Raw genomic sequence first — 11,065 nt, forward strand, 5'->3', positions numbered from 1 at the left:
GAATACTCTCTAAGCCACTGAATGGCAACTGGTCTAGAATAGGTATACCCACAAGGTAGGCATACTCCTCAAGTGTAGGCAAAAGCTGGAAATCCGGAAAAGTGAAGCAACGGTACAAGGGATCATAAAACTGCACCAATACACTCATCAATCCTTTGTCCACTTGAGTAGTCAGAAGACAAAGAAGCTTCCCAAAACAAGCCTTGAAACCCAAGGGATCTAATACATAGGATGTTAAATTCCTTAGCTCTTTCAAGTCTGGTTGTCTGAAACTGTACTTCTTCGTATTCCTTCATTGTCTGAAAATTTGCAAATAGACCTCTTAAGTTCCTTGAAAATTTTCTTAATGTCTTGATGATATGGATGCAAATGTGTGCATGGATGCATGGATGCAACAATCACACTCAAGGATCAAGCAAAGCACACCAAACAAAGGTCATGGGATAACTCGTGTCATCCTTAATATCAATCATCCATTTTGGTGGATTATGGTTTACACCTTATCAACACCCAAGTTCCATTGATATTAAGGATACATGAACGGATCAACCATGAATCAAGGGTTTGTTGCAAGTCACGAGCATGGAGTCTCGGTTAGGAACCACCCAAAGGGAGTGTACTAGGGTTTAAACCTGCCAAACATGTTCTACAAGAGGTTCCCATAGTCATCATCCCGTGTTTTGGATATTATCAGAGAAACGACTACTCGTATTCCAAAAATATTCTCAATAGAGACTCTTATGAGTGTAGTATCGCGTAACAATCGTATCAAATCTTACACTTGAACGACTTTCGCACTACATCCTAAGAATAGGCCAAGATGGGCTTGGTAAACTAAGGTCCTTGGCTTCTAAGGTCTATATTGGAAAAGAGTAATGTCTAACCACAACTACTTGTGTGACATTATTGATATTGACTAAATCCAAGGCAAACCATACAAGTCGAGTCGCCACCGCACTTCTATTTATCCAAAGGAATGGTTAGAAAGCGAACATAAACCTAAAAGTTTTATCGAATCAAAAACTAGTAAAAATGTCAGAGATCTGGGTAAGGGGGTTGGTTATGCAATGGGAAGGTTTTAAGCACCCAAAACATCCTAGGTACTCCTAGGGAGCCCTTCTCATATTGGTTGTAAGGTTGGTATTTTTGTGAAAATTTATTTGTGCAAACATGATTGAAGAGATGAGGAAAGAATATACAAGTTTATTTACATTTTGTGTTTGGATGGATGAACCCATTGCCTACGTGCCATCTTAAAAAGATTAGGATCAAAACCTCGTAGTTCGGGGTAAAAATCTCAAAAAATGAGTTGGTGAATTGATTGGTCCAAAAGCCTTAAGGTCTTTTGTTATCCAAGGGAGAAAACTCAACCCAAAACCACAAATCCACCATGTGAGGATAGCTTCGACATGCTAGTGAGGGGTTAACCCTATAATAAGCATGGAAGACTCATTGTCCATCACTAAGGATATAGGTGAGTATTACATCTACCTCAAGGATAACTCAAACCTAATAGCTAAAGGTTATGAAAAGTTCTGATAAGAAAGTGGCCATTGAAACCACAAAAAGACATTTGAATGGGTTATATTTACCAATGAAAGGGTATGTACAAAGTATGGTCAAAGTTGACTTAAAGGTTCAATTCAAAATAAGTGTTATGAAAAGTTTGAAAATCAAAAGCATAAGGCTTAGGTTTCTAATGTTTGAAAACAAGTGTTAAATGTTTGCACAAAAGTTTTGGCTTGGGTTAGAGTGGAGGGAAGAAGAAGAATGGCTAAAGTCCTAATCATACAAGAGGTAAGGGATAAGAAGTAAGACCACAAATGGAGTTCCTCTCTTGAGATCATATTGATGATCCAAGTAGCTCTCATCCTTTGGAATATGCAAGTAAGATAAGCAAATACTCAAGCAATCAAGCACACAATCACAACAAGCTCCTAGGAATCTTCCAATGGCTTTTAGATCTCTCTCTTAGAAGCTTATGGCAATGGTTCCTCAATTTGGCTCAATGTTGGAATTCCTAGCACAAGAACACACACATCCAAAAGTTCTATCAACAAACAAAGAATGAACAAGAAGGAGTTTAGAAATTGGTCCTTTAAAAGTTCTCTTCAACATTTATAGCACTCTAAAGGCCCAATGCCTAGTTGCTCTTTGACTTTTATAGCACTCTAAAGGCTCAATGCCTAGTTGCTCTTTGACTCCAAATTTGCATAGGGAAAGCCCTAAAGTCTAAGTCCAATTGTTCATTTCTTTGCATTTGGTCCACAACAATCAAAACAAAACACAAACACAATGATATATACACAATTATGTGCTCAAGTGAGCAAAAGGAAAATTGCATTAACATAAACATGTGCTCAAGTGAGCAAAGGAAAAAGCAAATGAATAATATGTACAAGAATAATAAATTGCATAAATGTAAAGAGCAAAAAGTAAATATTAATAGTTAATGATTAGTATTAGTAGTTAGTGTGCCAAAAGGAAAATTTAGCGCTATGTTAAGCAATCGTAATTGGACTTATGTAAAAGTCACAACTATCTGAGGCCGGTCAATAATAATATAGGCAACAACACAAGTTAGAAGTCTTGATTAGTGAACCAAGTTCCAACAACTTGCCATGCCAAAAGAAGATGAGAAATGATCTTGTATTGGTTTAAGTCCTTTGCATGATTTAAGAAGCAATCTATCCTTAATGCAAAGTCATTCACTTGATCAATTGATCAAGATGAATTAGATTTGAATCAAGGAAGATTAAACCTCCCTAATCAATGTTAACTTATCAACCTTTAACTCATTGATCAAAAGAAAAGAAGAAGAAGAAGAAGAAGATAATGAAAATGAAGAAAATAAAGTGCATTAGATGAAATAGAATGTACCAATCTATCAATGTTGACCAAAGATAGGGAAGATCAAGGTCAAACCATAAAAAACAGAAGTGGGATGAAGATTGGAAGTCAAGCAATAAACAAAATATTTTTGGCATTTTTAATATTTGAAAATAAACTTGAATTAAAATATTAAAGAAAGGTCAAACTTCAAAATTCACTTCAAATCAACTTTGAAAAGTCCAAGTGAATTATCCGAAGTTCAACAAGGTCAAACAAAGTTTGACAAAAAATTTCAGCATTTTTAAACGTCAGAAACTATTTTTAATCAATTAAAAATGAAGAAAAATAACCTAATTGAACTAAAATCTCAAATAAATCTCAAATCAATTAATAAATTGATGAGAATATTTTTCATAGATCCATCATCATTTAAAGAGGTTGAGAAAATATTTTTTGTATTTTTTGAATATCAAAAACTATTTAAAATGAATTAAAAATAACCATAAAAGAGAAAATTATTAAAAAATAGCAAATGATAAAATAAAAAATATTAAAAATCATTTTTAGAAACTACAAATTAAAAGAGAAATAATGCAATTGGTCCCATATTTTTTGGACCAATAATAAAAGAGATATGGATTTTAGAAATAAAATGGAATTAAAAGTAATAAAATAAAATAAAATCAGAAATAAGAAAATATGAAAAAAGGAGAGGCGTTGGATGATGGCTCATTAATTGAGCTGGCACATCCAAGGGCTATCAGCGCGCGCCTACCAAAGTCCTTAGTCAAACGAATCACATGGCGGATTATCAAAAGTCATAAGATCTGATGGTTGTGATATAAACTGGGAAATGCATCCAACGGCTCATGTTTGATCTGGCAAAAAGACGGTGGCCAGCGCCACCGTCTTCTCCGGTGAGCTCCGGCGAAGATCAAAAAACACAGGGGTTCAAATGCTAACTAAAATGAACGATCCAAGCACCATTCGAAAGGTGAAGTGATGTACATCACTCCTATGCCACTCACTTCCACTCTAGATTCCTATTAAGAGAGAACTCAGAGATGGAAGTTTGGTGGTGTTCAACTGAACTTGCTCGATTTCAATAATTAAGCACACAATAATGATGCCTCTATAGAGAGGACTTCAAACAACACAATATCAAGGCAAATGGAGCAAAGTATGATGAGATTCGAAGCAAAAATCAGTGGAGCAAAACCTTTGGATTGTGAAGAATTGAGTCACTCTCTTTGGTTCCTTTTGCAAACAGAAACTTCAATAGATCAAATGCTGAAGGTCTAGGAACTTTAGATCTGAAAATTCAACCAAATGCAATTGAATTTCATATCTGAACTTTTGGAGAAAAATGAACTTGTTCCTTTAGGTATGGCTAGGGATTCAATCTTTCATCATTTCAGGCGCCTTCAGGTTGGAGAATTGAAGAGCTATGGCAAGGTATTTATAGATGGAGAGAGCTGAATGCATGAGCTAACTCGTGTGCATGGCAAATGGATTTTGCATTGCATGGGCTTGTGTGATCATGTGGAAGGCCCAATGAAGGCTGAAACAACCTGCTGAGTTCATATGAAATGCAAATGGACGTGTACATCAAGTGTAATCAGCTCATGCATGGCAATTAAATTGAATTTCACAAAATGCACTTAATTCTTCATGTCTTCAAAAATGGTGCTTCCAAACTCCAAATGCTACCTTATGAGTAATGGTTAGGAAGCTTGCTGCATAAGGAACAAATGCTATGTTGATCAAAACTCCAATTGGGCCTTGGAAATTAGTGAAATTTGAGCTTGAAGTGTAGGGTGCAAAACATGCATATGTGAAGTTTCCAAATTTGGCCAATGTTCAAGGCCTTCTGTCTCAATGATGCAAGCTCCAAATGATAAAATATTCAACAAAAAAGTTGTATATATTCTCAAGACAATCAATTTGGAGTTAAATTTTGCATCATTTGGATTTTTAATGAAGAAGTTATGGGCACTTGAAGTTGGACTTTTTCACATTTCAATGCATTTGGCCCAAAGTGACCTATAATGTTTTGCATTATCAAATGTATTTATTTTGAGATTTTTAAATTTTTCTCAACAAAAAATTTTAAGTGGACACAATAAGATTTCCAATTAATTTGGTCCCACCTCAAAATCATGAAAAATGAATGAGTTATGTGCTTGGGAAGTTGACCCAAAATTAGGGTTTCAGTCAAAATGACCTATAATGTCTTGGAATGGATGATGACCTTCCATGCTCCAAATAAAATTTTAATGGACATGAAAGTTGTTCATATTGTCCTTAAGAACATTTTTGCTCTTGGGATCATCTCCATTTGACTAACACATAAAAAGTTAGGTCTCAGTGTATTTCAAGATAGTCAGATGAATTGCTGATCAACTTCTCAAGTCCAAAACTCATACCTTGATGAATTGATGATTGAGGGAACTCAAACAAGTTCAAATATGCATGAAATGATAAACTAAAGAACTTCCCTTGATTGTATTTTATCTTGGGTTGAGGTTGCTTCAAGAGCAAGGCACAGTTAATGAACAGATGAATTAGGGTTTCCTTGGGAGACAAACCTCAAACCCCTTGACTTGCTTTGATCAAAATGACGAATTGAGATACTTGGGAGGCATATTTGATGGATGAGAGCATTGGGAACCATTACCATGCTTGCTTTCATCTCCTATTGACCTTTTCATTGCACAAAGGATCTCCTAGAAGCTTTTAGACCTTGTGATTGCTCAAGCTACAAACAAGAAATGTTAGTGATATATTTTTGTGTTTTTGGTTAGTAAATAAAATGAGAAAAGCAATGATATACAATTCAAGCATGCTTGGTGATCTCAAACCACTCACAAGAGGTCCCACCCAAAGGCAAAGGGAACCAAGATGCTCATGATCCTTGAGGCTTTGCAAATGCAATGTTATGATGCCATGAGGGATCTTAGGGCCAAAATTGGGGTCTTACAGCAAGAAATACCTGACCTTAGCTAGGGAGGAGAGCATATTAGTGACGATTCCTTTTTGGAGATTGGAATACCTGACTTATGTTAGGGAATAAAATGTTCAAAGGTGATTGTTAGCCGTGGCTATGAATAACTGACTCGGCTTGGGGAATGAGCCCGAAATACCTCGTGTTTTTAAAAAAGGGAGTTCAAAGACGAAATTTATCAACGGTTACAGAAATTTGACTCTGCAGGGATAAAAATGTTGTGACAACTCTCAGGGGACAAAAAAGGTACAATGACGATTCTTTTAGCAACGACTAATAATACCCAACTTTTCTTGGAAACTCGAGACAAGATAGTTAAGTGACGATTCCTAGCAATGGCTGGAATACCTGACTCTGCTTGGGGAAATATGTTGACTTTACTGGGGGAAAACTCTAACAATGTTTGGGAAGTTCCGAATTTCTATGAGTCAAAAGAGTGTGAGAAGATACTTATGATACGATGTTATGTATGCAAAATGCCGATGTATGTTCGGGCTAATGCAGGGGGAATATGCCAGGTTTGCAAGTTGTGCCAAGAATGATTGGGTTTGAAGGTTTGATTGGGAAAAGTGTGTTAACTTTCCGGTGTCGGATACTTGGAACTTCTGATGTCCTAAGCAAGTTCTATGTGTAATAGATGAGGATTTCTGTTGGGGAAGAAATAGATGGACAAGTCCATGGGACTTGTGTGGTGCTTTCAGGTGGGATACCAATCATGTTTCTGGTCACCTTAAGCAACTTTGAAAGAGAAGTAATTCAATATTTTTTCCCTTAAAATTTGTGTTTGAAAAAGGTTGTTTTTATAAAGAAATTTCCAATGTAATATCATTTTTGTGAAAAGTCATATTTTGCAGATAAGGCGGGAAAAGTAAAAATATTGAGCACATATGAGGGAATTGATTTTATTGATAAATGTCCCAAAGTGGGTGATTTTGTATAAAGAAGCAATTCCTAAAAGAGGTGATTGCAAAAAGAAACTAAAAAACTATAACAACGATGAAAATCTCGGATTCCCACTATAACAATCCGTATAATATATATCTAGAATAATATCATACAAGTGTCATTATTTGGTATTGACACAATCATAAGTGCTTATTGGCATCATTATATACACATGTCCAAACTAAAAACATCAATGGAACATGTTATACAATAGTGCCTAAATAATAAAAAATCTAAGAACTATGTACAATATCTTCATTATACACAACTCTACAGCAAAAGATCACGATAACTGCATCCCTTGAAACATCAATAGACAACCTCTCTTGAATTCAACCTGCAAGGAATACCTGAAAAATAACAATAATAATGGGATGAGATAATAATCTCAGTGAGTTCTCCAATCCTATGGGTCCACTCGGTTCTACAGGGTTTCTACTCGATTCTAACTCAAGTATTCACCTTTTGTTACTTGTGCCTCACTCGCACCTTGTAACTAGGACTTGAGTAACTAAGGGATAATTGCAATGTATGGAAACATGTCACTTGAGTTCACATAACTCAATAAATCGCTATTCGGATTCACGAAACATCGATCCCAAACTGGACCTACGTCTAGGCCAAGGCTTGGTTCTTGCATGCCCGTATTATTCAACTTTCACGGTAGATATCAGGTTCCCCTATGGGACTCAAACCCACTTTTAAGAACCATCACTCGTATGGGACTCGAACCCACTTTGAGTATCTTTCACCGTATGGTACTCTAACCCACTTAGGTGTCCACCTTTCCCCCATGTCCGCCATGGTTGGGACTCAAACCCAATTGAGGCACAAATCATTGGTGTCACATCCCCACTTACCGCTTTACCTAAGCCCTTGAAGTGGTATGTGCACGACCACAACTAATTCTGAATATGTGATTAATTCTCAATAACAAATAGGACTTTCGAAGCAACGCTCCTGCAAAAATAGGACTTTTGGAACAAAAGTTCCTCACCAAAATATCAAACAAACTCTCATGATATCATATCAATTCTCATGGCATCATAACATGATCCATTCTCATTACATAAATCACACATGTTCCATATAAAGCATATTGATTCGTTTACCAAGTGAATACTTGTCCACAATACACACCTAGGTATAGTTGCGTTCAAGCATCACCATATACTCATTTCCAAAACCTAGATTATATTTCTAAGTCATTCTCCTAGTTATACTCCTAGGTTTCCTCACTCATCTTTATAAAGTTTTAATCATATTATTTCACATCTAACAACATCCAATCAATTTATAGCATACACATTAGCCTATCAAGATATCATACAAGAAACATACATAGTAGCATAACATGTCACAATAAACCCTAGGCATATCCGGCTCACGACATACTCATCATTATCTTAGGTTATTCAAGTTGTTACACACAAACAAGTCAAACATAACCAAAACATACAATTATCACTATCCTCTACCAAGCATTCTTGGTTAGTTCATGGTCTCTCATCACCATGCAATATCTCATTGGATTAGCTTTCCAAAGCTTCAAGTCTCATATCAATCAGATTCACGGTTCTTGAATTATGGTAAAAACAAGAACCATGTATTCAATCAACAAAACAACAAGTCATCATATATATATATATATATATATATATATATATATATATATATATATATATATATATATATATATATATATATATATATATATATATATATATATATATATATATATATATATATATATATATATATATATATATATTATATATATATACTATCAATAATTGACATATAATCATGGTTTTATATGACTATATAATAGAGCATTGAAAGATCTTTCAAACGCCTTTGACCGCGTCCAAAACGGATTTACGAAACTCATTTTATAGTGAAAACAGTTGAACCAATCGATTGCTGACAAGGACCAATCGATTGTATGAAGCTTCTGTCCAAATTTTCACTATCTACAATGGACCAATCGATTGAGCATTGTAGCCAATCGATTGTCATCATCACAAATTCAACTTTTCTTCACTGTAACATGAACCAATCGATTGGTTCTGTTGTGCAATCGATTGTTCACTGATATTACATCAAAATTTCATCTTCTAACCACATCAAACTCCATATTTAACCATCCTAATCTATTACAACCCATATACTAACATGAATCCACACCAAAACAAGGAAAACATGAGATAGAGTACATAGGAACTCATTTGGCCTCAACTGACAACCAATTGAGCATTTACGAGTATATGGGATATTACATTCTCCCTCCCTCCCCCCTAAACTGAAATTCGCCCTCGAATTTCCTCTACACTCTTCTCCCAATATTTGATTAACTTCCAATCCTTTACCTCCTTAGTTCAACTGACATACCACCCTGATTTTTTTTAGTCAAAGCTCCTTCTAGAATCCACGACTTCCTTTTCTTGCACTGAGTTAACCCAAAACCAATAATTCCTTACATATAACCAATACTAAATAACTCTTCTCTTATAAATCCTCCAGCCATTACAACAAGACTTATAATCTATATATTTATATCCTTATAAACTTGCCTTGACCTGGTACTATATGTTGCAAGCGTCTACTCCTACTATTTCCCTTCTCTTGTACTACTCCAATAAGATGACACCATTAGCACGATATTGTCTTACTCCCATTCTTATGAGTAACTATCTCTCTGATCCCCATAAACTTGATTGAGCTCTTTCATCCATCACCTTCCACTGTGCTACTATGATTTCAACAGTGGAACACCTAGGAATCCTAGGCACTACTGGTTAGCTAAACCTGCATAGAAGATCACTTATATCCTCCAGAGTGCCCACCACCCAAAATAGTACCGTGACCTTACCAACATCCTTTAGTAAAATAACTTTCTTACTGACACACAAAAGTTTTTGAATAAGACCAACACCCTCCAGTAGATAGGTATGTAGGAGTCACATAACTTCAACCGTAAAAGTGTACAACATTCATATTTTCCCTGTGCTTGAATCAACTTATCCAAATTAGCTTGAAAATATCAAATTCTTGTTACTATATTCCATATCAAATCCTCTTATAGGGTCATAATTTATTCAAGGTTTCTCCTGACACGTAACCTCGACTAATAACAAAATAACACCACCAAGGAACCTCAATCGTCAACGAGACACCACTTCCAAGGAGCTTAAACAATCTAGAACGTAACTATGAGTGTCCATACACCTCACAGAGTCACACACAATATTTCACACACATATGGAGATAACATTACACTTCATATAAAAATTCATTTATCTCAAACCCCATGATCCATGTCATATAGTCCTAGATCGTGTTCTTGTTCATATACAAATCCAAGTTACTTACTTAACTTCAGAAATGTCTGATTCCCGATCTTTCCATAATCTTAGCTCATGCTCTTACTAATATATAGTCTAAGTTACATGTTTAACTTTAGGAATATCTAATTCTCATTCCATCCTGGAAGTATAACTCGCGAATCCTTTCAATAGGCTAGAGTATCATTGTATACAATAAGTACTACTCTCATGGGGGTTTACGTTCGACGCCATGAATTCGAGAAATCATACAATGTCACAACATGATCATCCACTTCCACCTTACTAACACATACAAGATACCAAACTAATCTCTTCCAGATCACCACTTAGTAAGTCTCTTCCAACTTCACTCCTTATGGTTCTCATTATCCATAATAGTGATACGCCCAAGACTTACTCACACCGAGTATGGTTCACTAGGTTGATTTCCAAAACATCTGATTTCTATGATATCTTTATAGATGATCAACTATGTAATTACACTTTCCAAAATTACAATTTCAAAACAATCAATCTAACATGTGGTAACTTGTAACTCTATCCTCAACTCGAACTTCCCTAACGGTACACCAATGAGATTTAGGATACATTCAGTTCCAACAAGGTGTGATTATCATACTTCGTGATCAACCAATCCAAACATTACTCAGGAAGATGAACAACAACCTAGCTATCAAATACCCACTCTTACCCTTGCAAACCATATGATACGCATATAAAGTGGACCTTAACATTATCACATACTTATTAACTTGGATTCTCCTCCAAACAAATATCCATTGAACACTTCACCACACAAAAGCTACTTACCTAGATGATCTGCTACTGACAACCTTATCGCCTCCTTATGAGTCCATACGACATAGTTTGTCTCACATTCCACACTTAGCTCCGTACTCAAGCTTGGATTGTTTTATGTTGCTTACCACAACTCGAA

Source organism: Lathyrus oleraceus, chromosome 6, assembly GCF_024323335.1.
Source record: "Lathyrus oleraceus cultivar Zhongwan6 chromosome 6, CAAS_Psat_ZW6_1.0, whole genome shotgun sequence".
NCBI lineage: Eukaryota > Viridiplantae > Streptophyta > Magnoliopsida > Fabales > Fabaceae > Lathyrus > Lathyrus oleraceus.